The following is a 12,046-nucleotide window of genomic DNA, read 5'->3' as shown; positions in this document are numbered from 1 at the left end:
TGGAGACAGAATGTTTGTGACTAGGTGCCTCTTTTGCTTGTATGTCCATGTAAATGTATCATTAAATATCTGGGAAGTAAGTATGTATATTTTGCTCCTGAGTAGTTGCAGGCTTTTTTAGATTTAAAGAATGTAGTGGTCGATGGAGCCTGCCTTTTTATTTTCTAGGTTGTATTTAATTTATTGTTATTGGCCTTAAATCTGAGTAGCCTCCTTTTAATTTCTAGACCTTCACCCCCACTTGTATGGTCTAAGGAAGAGTAATTTGTTTAATTGTAATAATTGTTAAATATTTAGCTTTTTTTCTTCTCCCTACTTTGAACAATTAACTTGTGAATTTGTAACTTCAAAATTTAAAAATAAAGGAAAATTTTTTTTTTTACAAATTAGAATTTTCTAAGATGCGCAAATTGATAATACAGAATAGATTGTAGGTTAATGCACATTAAAATCATTTTGCATGTGCTACATTGTTTTTAAGGAGCACTAATGAATATACATCCATTTGGGCACATCTTGTCCTAGAAATGTATATTTTTTTAAAACCATATTCTGGTATTAAAAGTTTCCTGAGCCACTGCATCACTACAATTGTATGCTCACCATTACTTATGTGCAGCGCCTAATTTGTAGTAAAGAAGTGGAAATGTGTTGCTGGGGGGGAGGACTGGATTAGGGAGATTACTCTTTGCTCTGCCCTGGTGCTCTCCTTTTCCTTGCAGGCTGCCTGGAATGGACGGACTGGAACCAGACACACCTGCTGATCTGATACTGTGAAAACACATGGTGGAAAATTAAATCCTGCATACATTTATCTCATCTTTTTGTATCAAACTCTAATTTCAGGAAGTTATCTCAAAGAAAGCTGCAAAATTTGGTACTTGTGAACCTGTACACAAAGCTGACAAATATATCTGAATAAAAGTAGATGGATGATTTCCTTAATATTTTTTTAAATAGATGTAGACAATTCTTCCTACTACAACCTATACATTTCTCTTGCTGAATTTGACTTATGTCACCTGTGCTGTCACATGACTTTGCATCCTGAATGAAGCCATCCTGTACCACAGAAAGTGATCTGACCAGCAGTGTGTTCAGTAATAATTTTCCTCCCTAACTGCCCCAGGTCTGTTTCACTTCTTAGTCCTCTCACTAAAATCTAATTTTCCAACATTAAGGGTCAGATTCCACTCTGTCATGCAACTCTACCTTACCCAATTTTAACAATGTGGCATTCTTGGGAAATTTTTTTTCTTCTCAGCCCAATTGGAAACAGACCGAACAAAAGATCTGACCAACAAATTGAGGGCCTCTTTTTACAAAGCCGTGCTACGGCTTCTCAGTGTGGCAGAGGAGAGGAAGCCCATTCAATTCCTATGGCCTTCCTCTCATTTGCTGCGTGGGAATCGCTAGCACAGCTTTGTAAAAGAAGCCCCTGAAGTAAGTGCCCATGACCAATTTTCTATTAATACTGTTGGAAGAAATATCAGGGTGAGAGTATTGAGCCTATTGTGTATTGATTTGTCAATTAACTGCCAAGCAAGGTAGAATGTGCTAAACGGTATAATAATGGAGGAAAAAAAGACTTCAGAAATTCTGTAATCACTTATACCCAACTTTGTGAATCACAGACTGCCATAGATCTCAAAAGATACTTTGGTTAGAGATTATGATACAGATTCCTCATTAGTCTAAAAAAAAAAAAAAAAAGCCTCCATTATTTCTTAGTATTTTCATGCTCTATTGTCTCAAAACTTTAACAGGAATACACCTGAGCAATGGTGTTATCCAGAGGGAGTGCTCCACATTGCTTCGTCGGGAGCTGAGTCTTCAATCGCCAGCTCCCGATGAAGTGATGTGGAGCACTCCCTCTGGATACCGCCATTGCTCAGATAGATGTATTCCTGTTAATGTTTTGTGACAATAGAGCATGAAAATACTAAGAAATAATGGAGGTTTTTTTTAAGACTAATGAGGAATCTGTATCATAGTCTCTAACCAAAGTATCTTTTGAGATCTATGGCAGTCTGTGATTCACAAAGTTGGGTATAAGTGACTACAGAATTTCTGAAGTCTTTTTTTTCCTCCATTCTATCTTGCTTGTGTGTGTTTTACTGAGGAGTAAGAATCAGCAGTTTGTTTCAATTAACTGCCAACAATAAATGCTCCATAAACTGCAGGAAGAACTTGTATCCCACACCCACTTCTTTAAGGGCAGGCTGATTGATATCTTTAAATCACTCAGACATATTAGCAATAATGCAAGCACCAAATCAGCCAGAGCCATCGGTTTGAACTCATTAGCCCTAGAGGGTTGTACGTCAGTAGAAAATACAAGGCACCAGACCTAGAAACGGACATCATCTCTACAAGTAAAAGTATCTCTAACTGAAATCATCATCAACCCAGGGTATTCCTAAAAATAGACACTAACCGTTCTCCCTTTTTCATATCCATATCATTCGGGCCACATTGAATTTAACACAATAACTTTAGCTTCCCCAACCAGGTTCCAATTGCAAAAGTTATTGGGTAATCTCTTGTCCTCAACCTATAAAAGATGGCCCTTATGTGAAACTGGCTTTGCAATAGCAAAGCCCATGCAAATTAATCTCCTAGGTAATTGGCTCTAACCTCGCTTTCTGTGCTCCTGGGAGAAGTCCTGTCAAAGCCAGCAAAATATGCAGTTACAAGGTGGTGGGGGGGGAGGGAGGGAGGAATGGGAGTGCTGATTTTAAGTCTCACCAATCCATACAAGGAAGCATGCCAAGAATCTTGCTGTTTTGATGCACTGCTGGTGGGTGATAAGCTGGTAATGCTGTTGATGAATATGGGGTGGAATCTGTATTCTCACTATTATGTCCATGAAAGTTCAAAATTTAAACAAATTCTAAAATATACTTGCACACCAGTGCAAATAGGGCTGGATTCTGTAAAGTTGTATGTCCAAATTTCTGACTAGCACACAAATTATAGAATAGTACAAGTTTCATGCCTAACTTAGGGGTATGTTTACTAAAGGATGTTAAGCCTTTAGGGAGGATTCTATATATGGTGCCTGGAAAATCCGCATGGAAATCATTTTTGCCTAAGCGTATTTAAGATTGAGGTGCCGTATATAGAATACGCTTAGTTGATAACCCAGTGCCTAAAACTACATGCATCCATGTAATCAATGAAAGTGTGGTATAAATCCCTTGTGTAGATTTATGTGGACTGGGCCATATTCTATAACAATGTGCATAAACTTGAGAACACCCATGAAACACCCGTTTCCCCACCTATAACCATGCCCCTTTTTGGATGTGTGTTTTAAGCCTGTAAAAAATGTATTAGATATTTTCCTGTTTTAATTATGTCCTGAAGAGTATTTCTTCTATTTGGCCAGCAGGTGGTGGTTCTTTGCTGTAAAGCTGTTATAGGGCGAGAGAGACCCCTGGCTGCAGCCTCCACAGACTGCTGATCGGGTCTCCATAGTCCAGTGTCCAGGTAGTTCTGGCTTTTCCTTCCTGGAGAGGCCATTAGCTTTGCCATGTTTATTGCCTTTCCGGTCCTTACGACAAAAGCTTTTACCACCTCTACAAGTTTTGCAGCTCACTTCTCTGGTTGGAGCTCAGACTGCTACTGCCTCCAGGAATTTGGGATCTGCAACCCTCCTCTAATACAGAGTTACCTTCTTTTCTTTTGTTCTGAGCCCTTGGTGGTGTTTGAGGCCCTTCCTCAACAAGCCTTAGACTGCTTGCTATGGGCTATCAGTGAGTAGAGAGGTGTGGTAGCCGTGTTAGTCCACTTTTAAAGGTAATCAATAGAAATAAAACAAGATAAAGCATGGAAAAGAAAATAAGATGATACCTTTTTTATTGGACATAACTTAATACATTTCTTGATTAGCTTTCAAAGGTTGCCCTTCTTCGTCAGATCGGAAATAAGCAAATGTTGGTAGATGACAGTATATATAAGTGAAACATCAAAGCATTTCAGTGACAGTCTAACAGGATGGGGGTGGATAGGTGAGAGACAGGAAGAGTCCGGTGGATGAGGGACAGGGAGATATGCATGGAGATAGGAGGGTGACAAAGCAGTACAATTTTATGGTTTATAATGGGCTAGATAACCCAGATCTTTGTTAAGTCCTGTCTGGTGGGTGTCAAAATATTTAATCATGCTGACTTCAAAGGTCTTACATTCCTGTATTGTTTTAAAGTTCCCTTTCAGGATTCTTACCTGGTAAGAATGGCTGCCTAAAGGTTGCGAGGGCAGCCAGCTCAGTCGACCCGGGCAGGAATTCAGCCAGAAAAGGAGGTCGATCAGCCCCCCCCACACACACAGAACTTACCTTGAGGGTGGACAGAAGTGCACAGAAGGGTTAGGGCCCCTTGCGGACATCTTACCGTGTAGCGGTGGCCGACGACGATGACCACAGCCCTCATCCAGCATGAAGCCACAACACCATCTAAGGTGCTGCCCTGCCAGGCTCCCACCCTGCTAAGCTGCAGCCACAGTCGAACACCCAACCGCCGCTGACAAGCCCTGACCGTGGCTCCCACCCAGCCAGAGCAGCGACGCTGCACGAGGTGCTACCCTGCTGAGCTCCCCCTCACAGCCACTAGCAATCAAGCAGCTGCCGATGCCGAGAGCCGCTGCTGAGTGCCGATCGCGGCTCCCACCCAGCCAGGAGCCGCGCCGCTGTCGAGGCACTACCCAGCAGCCGAGCGGGTCATCATGGTGAGCCAGACTTACTCCGCTGACCAAGGAGGGATCCGCCAGCCATCTGAAAAACCACCCAAGGCAGCCACCCAACCCGCCACCCCATCCCTAAGCCGCCCACCTGAGTCACGGGAAGAGCGATAGGAGGACAGCGAGCAGGGATGGAGGAATGGCATCCCCCGTACGCAGCAGCGGCGACCACCTGAGCCACGTGGAGAGTGATCGGAGACAATGGGCAGGGATGAAGCAAAGGCATCCCCCATCCGCAGCAGGGGCGATCAACGGTCAGCGACCAGCGCATAGGCAGCCAATGCGTCCAACAAACCCCACCTCACGACCCAGCCACCTCTCCACTGTGGTCTGACCCACCACCCCATCATTGCACTAGTAACCTGAGTTGCGACAAGAACGATCAGAGGACAGCAGGTGGCGACGAAGCTAAGGCATCCCCCTTCTGGCCCGACCCGCCACCCCATCCCTAAGCTGCTCACCTGAGTCATGGGAAGAGCGCATAGGAGGACAGTGGGCAGGGACTGAACAAAGGCATCCCCCGTCCGCAGCAGCGGTGATCACCTGAGCCACGTGGAGAACGAATGGAGCAAAGGCATCCCCCTTCCAGGTCGGCCGCTCACCCAGACCCGAAGCGGCAATCAGCGGTTGGCGATCAAGACACAGGTACCCACTGCTCCCACCAAACCCCACCTCACTGTCCAATCTCATGGAACCGGAGCGGCATACAAGGGCAAGCAACGGCCCAAGTCCCGAGCGAAGACAGCGATCCCTCTAATCCATCCACTACACCGGTCACCACAACCAACACAGACATCCCATCTGCGGACGAACTTGCTAAATACTTTAAAGAAAAAATTGTAAACCTACGAAACACACTACCACAGAACACCACTGACATAGAGAAATTCATCGACTGCCTCGACCCAACCCTCGATGAACACCCAGTGGACCGAACCTGGACAAACTTCGCCCTCCTCACCCCCGAAATAGTCACCCAGGCGATCAAAAAAATCGCCAAGACTCATTGCAAATTGGACACATGCCCCAACTACCTAATAAAATCCGCTTCTCAATGCTTCATAATAGATCTCACATCCCACCTAAGCTACCTGCTTCAACACGGACTCTTTCCCAAAGAAAATGGAAACATCCTACTTACCCCCATACCAAAAGATACAAAGAAAAAATCAAACAAAATCACCAACTACCGACCGGTAGCATCTATCCCACTGGTAACCAAACTGATGGAAAGCATGGTAACCAAACAACTTACCTAAACAAATTCTCAATACTACATCAATCACAATCTGGATTTCACTCCAACTACAGCACCAAAACAGTACTAATTACCCTACTAACCAAATTCAAACAATAAATCGCAGCAGGCAATAGCCTACTTCTCCTACAATTCGACATGTCAAGCGCGTTCGATATGGTCAACCATGAAATACTACTAAACATATTAGACTATTTTGGGATTGGTGGAAGTGTACTCGGCTGGATCAAGGGCTTCCTAACTACCAGAACTTATCAAGTCAAATCAAAATCGAACATATCATCACTATGGAATACAGACTGCGGCGTACCTCAAGGATCACCACTATCACCAATCCTATTTAACCTAATGATGAGACCACTAGCCACATCCCTAGTCAAACAAGGACTTAACCCCTACATTTACGCAGATGATGTCATGATATACATTCCCTTTAAACACGACCCAATAGAAATCATCAACAAAATCAAAGTCAGCCTGCAAATCATGAACACATGGGTAGATGCATTCCAACTGAAACTAAACGCAGAGAAAACACACTGTCTCATCCTTACATCCCAATACAATACCAGCAAACCCAACAATATTACCACCCCAGATTACACCATCCCTGATTCTGACAACCTAAAAATTCTTGGAGTTACCATTGATTGAAACCTCACGCTAGAAACCCAATCGAAAAATACAAGGAAAATGTTCCAATCAATGTGGAAACTCAAACGAATAAAACCTTTCTTCATTCCGCAACTTAGTACAATCAATGGTACTAAGTTACCTAGACTATTGTAATGTAACCTACACGGGATGCAAAGAACAAATCATAAAGAAACTCCAAACCGCTCAAAACACCGCAGCCAGATTAATATTTGGAAAAACAAAATACGAAAGCACCAAACCCCTACACTAAAAACTACATTGGCTCCCAATCAAAGAACGGATCACCTTCAAAATCTGTACTCTAGTGCATAAAATCATCTATGGTGAGACCCCGGGATACATGATAGACCTCATTGACCTTCCAGCCAGAAACACCACAAGATCAACACGCACATACCTAAACCTACACTACCCAAGCTGCAAAAGAATTAAATACAAATCAACCTATGCATCCAGCTTCTCCTTTACAAGCACACAACTATGGAACGCACTACCATACACCTTGAAAATAACTCATGACGTATCAAACTTTTGGAAATAACTAAAAAACTTACTTATTCAAAAAGGCATACCCTGATGACCCAACTTAAATGACTCGATCTCACAATTAAACTAAGACTCAAATTGATCACAACTCTACCCTTTATCCTTATTCCCTGATGTGTTTATCCTACACGAACCTCAACATTGTCACTCTGTATCTGCTATACTGGAAATGGCGATCGCCACCATGGTTATTATGTAAGCCACACTGAGCTTGCAAATAGGTGGGAAAATGTGGGATACAAATGCAATAAATAAATCACTGGTACAGTGTTCTGGTTTTGTAAAGTGCTGTCCCACAGAGGTGACATCCTGATTGGTACTAGCATTTTTCATATGGTGGCTATGTAAATTAAATCTCTTCTTTAGCATCTGAATTGTTTCTCCAATGTAGCAGCCTTCATTGCATTTTTTACACTGAATGATATATAACACATTGGAAGATGAGCATGTGACAGATTCCTTAATGTTGAATATTTGTCCTTTGTGAATGACCGTGGGGTCCTGTGAAATGTTTTGGCATAGTTTGCGGCTGGATATGGGCTATCAGTAAAGAGTACAAGAAGAAACTTTCCCTCCAAAACCAGGGGCTTTACATAACCTAAGGAATCCCACCTGGCTTGTCTTCTACATAAGTACATAGGTATTGCCATACTGGCATCTGCTGCCCAATGCCACAGAGTTGCCTGCAATGGGAATCGAACCCAGTTCCCCAGGACCAAAGTCCACCACTCTAGCCACTAGGACACCTTTTATAGAATAGCATCTAGCACTGGCATCCACACCCAACTTTTAGGCATGAGGATTTATAGCATCTGAACCCTAGTGTTAATCCCATTAATTCTATAACGGTGCGTGCACTTGCTTCGGGAGTTCCACTTTTTTTTTTTTTTTTTTTTGCAGATGCACTCACCATCTGTTTTGCCCTCATAATACCTTATCCAGGTTCTTAGTTTCCCACAATGTCATGAAATGTAATCCTTGCTCAGACCCTAACAGTCTCTCATGGAAGACCAGGGTCTGGATTCAGGGGACAATAGTTGACAACGTCCATGCATGCAGGTGTGAAGTCTTTCCCCCCTTCCACTGTGGCCTGGAACTGAGTCAGACTCTGTCACAAGCAGTTCAAAATGCAAGTTAGGCCTGGAGCAGCTTGAGGTGCCACCTCTCCACTTCTTTTGCTTGCCCTCCTTTCCCCAGGAAGATTGAGAAGGTGAACGGAGGTGCTGAGGATCATTTAAAAAGGCAGAACTGCCAAGAGGTACGACCTCCTATGCGAGGAGATTTAGCACTGCCCCACCCCATCCACAACTCCACTCAGCCTTGCCCACAGCAGCACCAGCAGTAGCTTCCCCTTCCAGTGGCAGCAGGAGAGCCCTTCTAAAATGTCATTTCCTGCTCTCGAAGCCGCTCAATGGGAGATCCCGTCTCCTTGGCAGGAGTGCGGGAGATGACCCACAAAAGTGGGAGACTTGGCAGATCTGAACAGGGCCTATTAGAGTCTATTGTACTTAATATCAAGAGTTATTTTTAATTGGATATAAATAAACTAGTACCCTTGTGTTGGAACTCAATTGGTCTAACCCCCATTTTTTGTTCTTTTGTCTGCCACTACTTTATAGACACATTGGAATGTGACAAAGCCAGCAAAAACAAAACATGTTTGTCCTGTATCTCACTGTATGACCACACCAGGAAGCCTGTTGAGTGGTTTTCACTTGACAGAAACAAAAATGTCTAAGAGTTGGTTAATTGCTTGTTCATCAATGCTAGGATGATTTTTAAGATGTTGCTCCTTGAATTGATAATCTCACATGGGCTGGGTCCTGATTTCTTTTTACAGATCAAACTAGATAAATGTGTCTGGTAGAACTTTATCCCCACAGTCAGAAAATCAGCTGAGTATGCCTTCTAGTAAAGAAGTGAAACTGGTTTCCATAAGTAAACCATTTCTCTCTTGCATAGTACTGTTATTATGGAATACATTTCCTCAGCACCTACAGCATACAAAGTAGCAGCTGACATTCAGATGGCATTTTAATGTTTTCACTAGCCTTAGAGGAGTAAATTACGATCTTCTTGGTCTTGGTGTCCCTGGGCTAGTGGGATAAGACAGATTAGTCATTGTGATTAAGAGTTGTGTACCTTTACTTTCTATTTCATTTAGTTAATTATTGATCTTTGGGAACTGTTATTCTTAATGTTATTTTTATTGGTCTCAATATTTACAGGATTTATGCTCAATAAATTAGCCTCTTTGAAATGTTATTAGGGTTGAGTGCATAACTTTATACTAAACATTTCACTAGGGAAGTATCCAAGATGGCATACTGGTAGATGCCACGATCAAGCACGCTGCTTCTATTTCCTACAAATTGAACGGGCTGAAGTTAGGACCCAAAGTGGTGAACTGGGCTAAATATTGGTGGCTGACAGATGTCAGAGAATGATAGTGAATGGAATTCACTAGGAGGATAGAAAGGTGAGAAGCAGAATGCTCCAAGGATCGGTATTGGGGCCGGTTGTATTTAACATATTTGAGAGGGATATTGCTGAAGGGTTAGAAGGGAAAGTTTGTCATTTTGCAGACAACACGAAGATGTGCAACAGAGTGGACACCTCAGAGGGAGTGGAGAACTTTAGATTAAAAGAATGGTCTAATGTTCGGCAGTTAAAATTTAATGCAAAGAATTGTACAGTGATGCACATGGGGTGTAGAAACCCAAAAGAGCTGTATTTGCTAGGGGTGAGAGACTGATAAGCACAGACTGTCAGAGGGACCCTTGGGGTGATAGTGTCGGAGGATCTTAAGGCAGTGAAACAATGTGAGGAGGCAGTGGCTATAGCCAGAAGGATGCTAGTCTGCATAGAGAGAGGCATATCTAGTAGAAGAGAGGAGGTGTTCATGCCTTTGTACAAGACATTGGTGAGGCCTCATTTGGGGTGTGTTCAGCTTTGGAGGTCATATCTCGATAAGGAGATCAAAAGACACTTGAGGTGGTTCAGAGAAAGGCAACAAAAGTGATATGGGTTTTGTTCCAAAAGACATATGAGAAGAGACTAAGATCTCAATACGTATACCCTAGAGAAAAGGAGGGATAGGGGGGATATGATACAGATATTTAAATATTTAAACGGTATTAATATGCAAATTAATCTTTTCAGAGACAGGTAAGTGGTAGAACTAGAAGTCATGAGTTGAGGTTGTAGGGTGGGAGACCTAAGAGCAATGTAAAGAAATACTTTTCATGGCAAGGGTGGTGGATGCCTGGAATGCCCTTCCGTTTGAGGTTGGGAAGACAAAAATGGTGATGGAATTCAAGAATGCATGGGAACATTATATAGAAAAAGGATGGAATCCAATTAAAGCAAAACTTCAATGACTTCAAAACTGGAGTGAGCTTTGACCACAGTTCCAGAGGTTGGAAAGTATGACTAATGCCGCACAGACCTGGAATCAGCTTTGACGGCAGCTTAAGCAGTTGAGAAGTATGAGCAATGCCAGACAGATTTCTATGGTCTGGGTTCCACAAACGGCAAAAAAAAAAAAGAAAGATCAGGATCAAAGCTGGAATGGGCTTCGATGGCAATTCCAGTCATTGGGAAGTAGGACCAGTGCTGGGCAGATTTCTACAGTCTGTGCCTCAAAATTGGCAGGGAGCGATGGAGGTTAAGTATACCAGTATAAAATCATGAAGTGGAAACTATTTCTTTAAGTGTTGCTACATTTCTAATAAGAAGGTTGTCGAGAGTGACCATCAGGATGCTCTTGAGGAAGATGGACCTTCAGTGAGTGCTAAGTTGACAGCATTTCTTGAGGATTCCACTGATACCATCTTAGCCAGGTCAACTTTGTTGGTCACCCTTTTGAATTAATTTGATAAGTCACTATCTTAAGATCGTATTTAAGGAAGAAGACCATGTTGTTCTGTGGGAAGACTGTTTAGCCCTTCCCAGATGTTTCATGGAACACTCAGGCTCAAAGGAAAGCTTTTCTGGCTTTCAAAACTAGGGTGGTGGCTATGGGCACTACCTTTTTCTTTGCTTTCCCTGTAGGTGTTTGGTTACCTTTTAGGCAAGGCAATATATTTTCTTTGATGCTATTCACTTGGGAGAAATCTTTGAAGGAGCATGAGAAGTAATAAAGCTGGTTAGAGATGATGGAGTTATAAATAGTTATTGAGCTAGATTGTAAAGAAATTATTTTCTTTCTTACGGCTTGTATAACATTTTCTTGCAGCTTTTCTTTTTAGCTGCTTTTTTATTTAGGTTTTCCTCCTCTCATGATGTGGGCTACTTGAGAATTGCTTTACTTATTTTTGTAATTTTTTTCTTTTGTAAAATGTTCCTCTAATGTTTCCTTTGTTATTATTGGGAAATATATAATTTCTAAAAGCAAATAAAAAAATCATGAAGTGGAACCTGTGCAGAGTGCCAGATTCAACTCTGGCCACCTTGTTGGTGTATTTTCAAAGCACTTAGACTTACAAAGTTCCATAGTAACCTATGGAACTTTGTAAGTCTATGTGCTTTGAAAATGAGCCTCTGTTACCCAGGCACTGCTGATATTCAGTGCCAGTTCCCAGTCAACTGTCTGGGCAAGTAGTACATATGTGTTGCCACACTGGAACAGACCAAAGGTCCATCAAGCCCAGCATCCTGTTTTTAATAGAAGCCAATCCAGGTTACAAGTATCTGGTAAGATCCCAAAACAGTACAACACATTTTATGCTGCTTATCAAACATATAAATGGCGAGTGACCGACTCACTCGCAAATGCGCAGTAGAGACTTCCCTCTCTGTCCCGCCCCCGCGTCAATACGTGATGACGGGGGGGGGGGCGGGACA

The sequence above is a fragment of the Microcaecilia unicolor genome, chromosome 12 (assembly GCF_901765095.1).
Source record: "Microcaecilia unicolor chromosome 12, aMicUni1.1, whole genome shotgun sequence".
Classification (NCBI taxonomy): Eukaryota; Metazoa; Chordata; class Amphibia; order Gymnophiona; family Siphonopidae; genus Microcaecilia; species Microcaecilia unicolor.
The sequence above is the reverse complement of the archived record's forward strand: the minus strand, read 5'-3'. Positions refer to the sequence as shown.